Source organism: Bidens hawaiensis, unplaced genomic scaffold (assembly GCF_021521415.1).
Source record: "Bidens hawaiensis isolate Kalapana, Puna unplaced genomic scaffold, B.hawaiensis_p1.1 tig00047983_1, whole genome shotgun sequence".
In the NCBI taxonomy this organism is placed as follows: domain Eukaryota; kingdom Viridiplantae; phylum Streptophyta; class Magnoliopsida; order Asterales; family Asteraceae; genus Bidens; species Bidens hawaiensis.
Genome location: NW_027498571.1, coordinates 19,257 through 28,884, shown reverse-complemented (window position 1 = coordinate 28,884; position 9,628 = coordinate 19,257).

Sequence of the window (9,628 nt, the reverse complement as noted above, 5' to 3'; positions counted from 1 at the left end):
TAGACCAAGGTGTTCCCCACAAACGACAACGCTTGGAGGCTTGGGAGCTTCAATGCGTCTGCTTCCCGCCACCTCCAGGTGACCTACTCTCAAACCCTTTGGTGGTAGAAGCGAACGTGGGAACAATCAAAACAAACAAAGCGTACATTGACACAGGGGCAGCCACATAAATCATGTTTGAAAAGTTCTTCAACCAACTAAGCAAGGAAGAATGTTCAAGGCTTCAACCCTCCAGGTCATCTATAAAAGGTATCGCCGATATACCCTTGAAGCCTTAGGGCCAACTAACCCTTGATGTCTGTTTTAGTGAAGGCCAGATGAAGAAAACCAAACCACTCACTTTTATTGTTATCAACATACCTTCCAACTATGATGTAATTATAGGAAGGCCAGGACAATGTGCGTTCAACATGGCTGTCTAGGTTGATCAGGGTGCCGTAAAGTTTCCCATCGACAGGGGAATTGCAACCCTTCAACCCACCCAAGAGGTTTACACGGTTAAAGGGGAAAGTTCAAAAATGAAGACGACGAACAAGGTTTGATAATAAACCCCAAGTATCCTGGACAAAAGGTACGGGTAAACACAAGCCTTTCCAAAGAAACTCTCTCACACTTTGAAAAGTTGTTGATACATTATAGCGATATCTTTGCTTGGTGCTGGGAAGACATGACGGATATCCCTCGAAGCATTGCAGAGCATGAGCTAAAAATACCCCTCGATGTCAAACCCGTTGTCCAAAAGAAGAGGAGCCTAGCTCCAGAACGAAGCTTGGCAGCATGCCAAGTGGTTGAAAAGCTTGTCCTAGCTGGGATCCTACGTGAGGTCAAATATCATTCTTGGGTTGCTAATCCAGTCATGGTTAGAAAGCCCGAAAAGTCTTGGAGGATGTGCATTGACTTCAAAGACTTGAACAAAGCATGCCCGAAGGATTGCTATCCCTTACCCGTGATAGACCTCAAGGTTGACTCTTTAACCGACCATCCATTTAAGTTTTTTCTCGACGCTTACAAGGGTTATCATCAAATTCTCATGAATGTGGAAGATGAAGAAAAAACCACATTCCACACGGACAAGGGTATTTTTTGTTATCAAAAGATGCCTTTTGGTCTACGAAATGTCGGAGCAACCTATCAACGTTTGATTGACAAAGCATTTGCCAGTCAGATTGGAAAAAACATGGAAGCTTATGTCGATGATCTGGTAATCAAGAGCAAGACCGAGCATCAAATGCTCGATGATGTACACAAAACCTTCCAAAACCCGAGGAAGATCAACATGAAACTCAATCCCGGAAAATGTTCATTCGGGTTCGAAGAAGGCAAGTTTTTGGGACACATCGTAGGGAAACAAAGCATAAAAACCAATCCCAACAAAGTCAGGGCTGTTCTTGAAACTAAATCTCCACAAAGCAAAAAAGAAGTGAAAAGTCTGAATGGAAGGCTTGCAGCCTTGAAAAATTTCACCTCCAAGCTCGCTGAGAAATCCCTACCCTTCTTCAAAACACTAAAGGGTTGCACCAATAAAAAAGACTTCAGGTGGGCGGAAGAAGCGGCAAAAGCCTTCAATCAAATGAAGCAACACTTGACTTCACTTTCAGCTATTGAAGCTCCCGAAACATGAGAACTGATCTCTGCCTATCTCTCAGTAGGTGAAGAAGCATTAAGCGCGGTCCTAACCATTGAACGAAACAAAGTTCATGTACCCATTTATTTCTTTAGTAAAACGTTAAAACTGGTAGAGATCAAATATCCTCCTTTGGAAAAACATGCTTTGGCCTTAATTCAAACTGCCAGAAGGCTTCGAAGGTGCTTTTAAGACACCCTATACAAGTGGTCATTGACCAACCCATCAAGAGTGTGCTTGAAAAACCAGAAAATTCAAGCAAATTGGCCAAATGGGCTGTGGAACTAGGTGAACACAACATCACCTATGTCCCAAGAAAAGCTGTCAAAGCCCAAGTCTTGGCGGATTTCATTGCAGAAAACCCGAAGCAAGTCATTCCTGAAATATATACAACTGCCACTGAACCTTCTGACCCTGAAAACTGGAAGCTTTTTACCGATGGAGCTTCCAGCATTGAAGGGTCAGGAGCTGGGCTCATTTTAATCAACCCCGAAGGGTTAGAATTCACATATGCTCTCTGACTTGAATTTCAGACAACCAACAATAAAGCTAAATATGAAGAATTGATCGCTGGTATGAAAATTGCCAAAGAGATGAAGATCCAAAAACTACAAGTCTTCACAGACTCGTTGCTTGTTTCAAGTCAAGTCAATGATAGCTATGTAGCAAAAGAGCCCAACATGAAGAAGTATCGTGATAAGGCAAAGGAATTGATGAACACGTTTCAAGAATGCACCATCAAACAAGTCCCAAGATCACAAAACAAAAGAGTCGATGCCCTAAGGAAACTGGCATCCCTCACATTTGCACACCTCACCAAGAAAGTATTGGGAGAAGTGTTGAAAACTCCTTCAATTCAAGAATTGGAGGTTCAAGATGTAATCACTGAAGAAGATCTCAATTGCATGACTCCCATAGAAAAGTTCCTAAAAATTGGTGAGTTACCTCTGGACCGGACAAAGGCTGAAAGGGTTCGAATCAAGTCCCGACAGTATGTGTTGCAAGGAGAAACCCTTTATAAAAAAGCTTACCTTGCACCACTACGAAGATGTGTGGGCCCTAAAAAAAGTCAATATCTGATCAAAGAAGTTCACGAGGGGATATGCGGAGCTCATTTTGGGCCAAGAACGGTGGTTGCAAAATTGACGAACCTCGGATACTTCTGGCCCACGATGCACCGAGATGCAAAAGAACAACTTAAGAAATGTGAAGCTTGCCAAATTACCGGTTCCCAAAATCCCTAAACATGATCTGGTTCCCATCTCCTCGGCTTGGACATTCCACAAGTGGGGAATGGACATCATTGGTCCATTCCCACCAGCCAAGGGTGGGGTAAAATTCTTGATAGTAGCCGTGGACTACTTCACCAAGTGGCCTGAAGTCAAGCCACTTGCAAAAATAGCGGGCAAACAAGTCATCGACTTTGTATGGGAAAGCATCATTTGTCGTTATGGGCTGCCAGGAGTGTTGGTCATGGATAATGGGAAACAATTTGCTGAGAAGCCTTTTAGCACATGGTGCAAGGAATTCAAAATCACCCAAGTGTTCAGCTCAGTTGCATATCATAATCCAATGTCCAAGTTGAAAGAACAAACAGAACCATTGTGGAAGGAATCAAAGCACGGTTGGGAAGGCATGACAAAAATTGGCTTGAAGAACTCCCAAATGTTCTATGGGCAATAAGAACGACCGAAAAAACAAGTCACAAACGAACACCTTAGAGCTTAGTGTTCAGATCGGAAGCTGTATTCCCAGCAGAAGTTGGAGTTGTGGCTCAAAGAACACTCAACATGGATCTCGAATCAAACAACAATGAGACCATGTTGAATTTGCAACTCCTTGAAGAAATCCGAGACCAAGTCGCAGTACAAGAGGCTAAGTACAAGCAAAAAATGGAAGTTTATTACAATGCAAGAGTGAAACATGAACGTTTCAGGCCAGGAGATCTTGTACTTCGAAACAACGAGGCCAGCAAGAAAGAAAACCAAGGAAAATTCGGCCCAAAATGGGAAGGACCATATACAATCCTTGAAGCTCACAAGGGGGGATCCTACAAACTGGCCGATGCAGAAGGCAAAAAGCTTCCAAGACACTGGAACGGCAAAACCCTTAAAAGGTTCCATGCCTAGTCAAGAACTTAAAATGTATTTCAAGAGATGTACAACTATCCATTTTGTAAACAAAAACCTCTTGAATGAATGATGAAGTCTTTATCATAACTTGTCTTTACTATCCTATAATCAGGTTGAGAACCTAGCAAGAAACTCCATGGCAAGGGCCATGTAAGGGGATGAGCTCCCATGCCACATCGCTCAATAGGTTCAAGGGTTAAATGAACCTATATAAGGGGTGAGTTCCTATATCAATCCAACTCCATGAGACTTAGAAAATTTTTCAAACAAAACTTGTCTCATAGATAGGTCTGAACAGCCTACATCAATTCGTTCCTTAAACTTTGAAAAAAGTTTACGAAACAAATATACATTAAGTAATGGTATAAAGGATAGACAACATGTGCTTTTTACCTACTGAAGCCTTGAAGCTAAAGTGACCGCAGCACTAAAACTTCTTAAGAAAAATTAGCTAAAAAACACATCAAACAAACAAGACAAGCAATAAAAATACAAAACATCAAATACTACGATTCATAAAAAGGCCTGTAAAGGCCATAAAAAGCATCGTCCATAATAGCCATCCAGGCTAAACAAGGAAATCACAAGGATTCCTATAAAAGTGTTCAAACGGCCAACAAGGCCAACAACAACCATAAAGCAGAAACCTTAAGGGTTCCATGCTAAACCTAAATTGTTCAGAGTACATCACATTGTTTAAAAAGTACTAAGATAGCTATGAATTAATTGTTCAAATATCATAAACATGCTATGAAGTACTAGCACCACCACTCTTGCCTTTCTTAGATTTCCTCGCTTTCAAGTCACCACCAACAGCTGAACCTTTGAGGCTGGCCGCATGAGATCCATCAGTAACTCCGGACAAAGTCTCTTCACTATCACCAGAGCTAGAACGTTTCTTGGATAAAGAAGCACCTCATAACAAATCTTCTCATCAAACCTAGCTGGTTTTAAACCCTGCAAAACAGAAATGGGTTTACCAAAACAAGAAGAAACTTCACCCACGTAGGGGTAAGTAAGCTTCTCCATTGCATGTACAGAATCCTAAAAAAGCTTGGAAGCTTCAGAGTTGAACATATGTGATTGCTCCAAGGTTTGACCAGACTCATGAAGTTTGAAACCAGCAACTAAACCCAAGTGTTTTCCATAGTTCAACAACTTTGTGTAAACGCCACCCAACACTGAGTTAAATTCGGATGAGTGAAGTAGGTAAGTCACAACTTGATGAAACCCATGCTCGATCAGCCATCGGTTGTCATTAGTAGCTTGAGTGACTATAGCCATCAAACCATCCTTCTCCATAACGAAGGTTTTCTTCTGGGCCTCCAAGGCTTCCCTATTGGCTTCCAGCTGAACTCTGTCAGCCTCCATCTTCTTCTTCAACTCTACAATCTCAACCTCATGATTACGGGAAAGTTCATCAATTTTCTTCACCCAATCCTCATCCTTCTTCGAAAAACCATCAACATCCTTCTTCATCGCTGCCATGGAAGCCTTCATCCTTTCCTTTTTCTTGGAGAATTCTTCATACTCTTGCATCCCTTTCATACTCTTACGGGAAAGCGAGTAACGCCCTCGGCTAAAAGGGCAGAAAGGTTGCAAGAGCTAAGAATCAACCTTGAGAGCATGACATCACCTTCCATCTCAGATATGGTATTACGAACTCCAGGGGGAGCAAAGTTAGCCAAAACTTCAGCACAAACCTCCGCGTCCTTAAAGCTATCACCAACTTTAACACTCCAGTTAGGAACATAAACCTCATCTCTACCCAACCCTTGAACAGTGGGTACTGCAACCTTTTTACCAACTGATTTCTCCTTCTTAGCCACAACCAACCCTTGCTCTTTCTCTGCCTCAACACTCGAACCCTGATCCACCGCAATATGAACATCATCACTAACATCCACATGCTCATGTGAAGATGATGGACCAGAGGACTTCAACAAACGCCGATTGGATCGGCGGGTAGAAACCTTGGGAGCAGTAGACTTGGTGAAACCTTTTACATTTGGAACACCCACATAATCGGAACCTTCGAACCTATGCTCCGCCCCTCGAACAACAACATTTTCACCAACAATAGCTGCAATATCTCCAAACACAACATTAGAAGTATCATCACTCTTCACAAAGTCCAAGGCAGGCATGGCTACAAAAAAAAGGAAATTTGTCAATAAGCATATGGTGGAAACAAAACAATGCAAGATAAGCAAATGCATACCCTTATCATTTCTTATAAGCACGGGATCACTATTAGGCTTATCCCACAACTTGCTAAGTTCTAACAAAACGAGAAGATGTTCGGGAAAGGGACGAAGCCGTGACAGACACTTCCTAATAGACTTCAAAAACAAATCGCCCAACTCCGAATCAGATGGCTCCGGCTCATTCAAAACGGCCTCGGGCTTTCTCCAAATAGCTTAAAAGGAACAATAGAATCGGAAAAAAAGAAAAACCAATCCTTCCAGGTACCAAGGGTCGTAACCGTAGAAGAGATCAGGCAAGTATCAACCTGAGTAGTCTCAAAGGTATACCAATCGCCGTTCTTCGCTAGACGGAAGAAACGGCGAAAAAACAACAACGACGGATCAAACCTTAAAGCCCTACATAAAACTTCAAAATGCAAAACCCTAGCAAGCCCCGACAGGTGAATCTGACCAAAGGATATACGGTAATATTCTAACACATTCAACACAAATATCAAAAAAGGGTGACGAAGGTTAGAGAACTCGAAATGACGACAATAAAGAGCAATCGACCCGGCCGGACAATGATCGATCGAGGCGTCAATCGCCGGAGCCACTGGTTTAAACTCTAAACCTATACCCCAATCGAGGCAAAACGACTCAACTTCCTTTTGGGTTAAACGGGAATAGCTCATCGATAAATCCTTACGGGCACCCATAATTTCGAAAGAAAAGTGGAATATTTGAACAAACCTAGGCAAAGGACTGAAAGAAACTTGATAAATATGTTTGAGAGAATAATGTGGATATTTAAAAAACTAAAGGGAATAGCAGTTTACTGATATTAATAAGCAGTTATTGGGAACTGCTATTTGCAGAAACCACCCAATCAATCGCATCAACTGTCTTGTCAAAAATTCAAAAAAATAAGCAAACCATCCAAAGCCTCGAAGCCTTTAAGCAATAAAAAAAATGTGTGCAAAAGTTAGACGCCTTTGAGCCTACTTCCCAAAAACCTCTGACTTGGGGGGCTGATGACGGGGGTAGTCCAAAGTCTGGTAAAATGACTTTCACACATTAACGCTAAAAAAGTTAAATGGTTAAAAGGTTCGTTTACCGCCAATACAAGTACATGAACAGTAAAAAGCATGAACAATAACGCATCACATCACTGTTCACTTGTCCCTCAGCCGTAAAAAGGGGATATACTCAAAGAGTATACTATTAACCAAATGTCAATAACCTCCCGTGCATAAAAGGGTCAGCCCTCTATCACAAACAAGAGATTCACTAGTTTAACCACTGGACAAAAGCCTTACATTCCTTCCCTATAAAAGGAATGTAACTCAGTCATTAGAGGATACACCAGATCTGGGAGTTTAACTTACACTCTCTGATATTCTCTTCTTCTTTGAGAACTTGAACTTTACATGTTTCTTTCTTACTCCAAAAACAACATAGTTTCACTAAGAACTTGCATCCAAAAATCGGCTCCAACATCTCGGTCTTAGATCCTTAGTGAATCATAACAAATAGCAACTAAACTAGTGAACCTCTCTCTACGTTTTGCAAACGTAGAGGGACCCGACGACCTGCTTTAGGTTAACCAGAACCCTTGAAGCCTGTTAGCCTAACCAATATATTCACTATCATTGATCTTATAATTGTTGTAACAACAAATATGGTTAAATGGTTATTAATAAAAGTTTAATATGTTTCATAAATATTTGTAAAATAAAAATTCTCAAGTCCAACGACTCCTTATTTGATATATGAAACTAAACTACACTATTCTTTTAAGCATGACGAACTTAGTATTCATTACTTATTTTATTTTTCAATAAACATTTACATAACTTGTCAATTATTATGTTATAGGTTGATGACACATGCATATCATGGGGCTGAACATTTATAAAAATATGAATAAATATGTAAATCCTTATAACGTTAAATTACGTAATAAATAACAAAGTTTTAATTCAATTTACAATCTCCAAATACTATTTTGAGTACAGCATTTGATATCTATCGAAAAAGCTCGTCACCAAAAATTTGAAGTTACAATTTTTTTTTGGGTGAGAACGTAAATCAAATACGTATGTTAGTAAATCTAACTAGACTATTAAAGCAATAAGCTTTAAGTCCATATACCTCCTTCCTATTGGTTGATTCTCATAATTTTCATTTATATCAATATCTTCTCTAATTTTCAAGTTAATAAAATAAATCAATAATATATTAAATTAAGATTCATCAATGCTATTAAATTATTAACTTTCCTCTTTCCTTTAATTTTTAATTTTTTATTTTGAATACTTAAATAATAATGTAATAATGTAATTTTTTAATATTACATTTAGCTAAAAGTGTAAATTTAGATTAATTAAATAACAAGACAAAATATTCTAATTAATGTAATATTTTAAAATCGTAGCTATAGTTTGAATACGAAATATTCAAAATTTCTTTTTGAAAATTTATTTATTTTTGGTTGTTTCATTCACCACCTTTGTTATTTTTTGGTTGATTTAGTTCACCACCTGTGTAATTTTATAGATAATATATAATAAATAATTTAATTAATTGTTTGTTATTTCATCAATAGAAGAAATTACGGATTTAATATAGAGATTACGGAGGATATATATATATATATATATAGGATGGATCTTGCGAGAAGTAATATTACAGCGAGAAGAGCGAGAAGTGAAGATATAACACTATTAATCCCTAATTTCACTCCCTTTCATATGATGTTACATACTTACATACATATATGTAGGTTGGTTGTATTTATGTCTTAGTTACACATTTAAACCTACCTACAAACATATAAATGTACCGATCCGCATTCAAACCTATGTACCTACACACATACAAACATACATACACATATACAAACATACGTACACATATACAAACATACGTACCTACACACATATATATGCACCTACACAACGCACCTACACATAAGAAAGAGAGTGAAATTTGGGATTAATGGAGTTACACCTTCACTTCTCGCTGTAAAAAAACTTCTGAAATGATCCAATACCTATATATATATATAATATAGAGATTGAGATACCGATATAAAATATTATAATTGTGTTAGAATATTATATTATTTAAATTAAATTTGTCAAATTCGTAAGGAAATTAAGGAAATTATAAAAGGATGACCCATTTTATTATGGAAAAGTTTAATTACGGATTTGTAAATTTTTAAATTTGATATTCCCTCCTTCCTATTTGAATTAAGTTTTACTATAATATATAATAAATAATTTAATTAATTATTTGTTATTTCATTAATAGAAGAGATTACGGATTTAATATAGAGATTACGGATAATATATATATATATATATATATATATAATATAGAGATAATCTCCAAAATTGATAAATAGTTTAATGAAATATGATAAATAGTTTATAATCTCCAAAATTGTATATATTTACTCAAAATAATAACATATAATATAAAATATTATATACATAGAGATACCGATATAAAGTATTATAATTCTGTTAAAATATTATATTATTTAAATTAAATTTGTCAAATTCATAAGGAAATTAAGGAAATTAGGAAAGTATGACCCATTTTATTAAGGAAATGTATGATTACGGATTTCTAAATTTTTAAATTTGATATTCCCTCCTTCCTATTTGAATTAATTA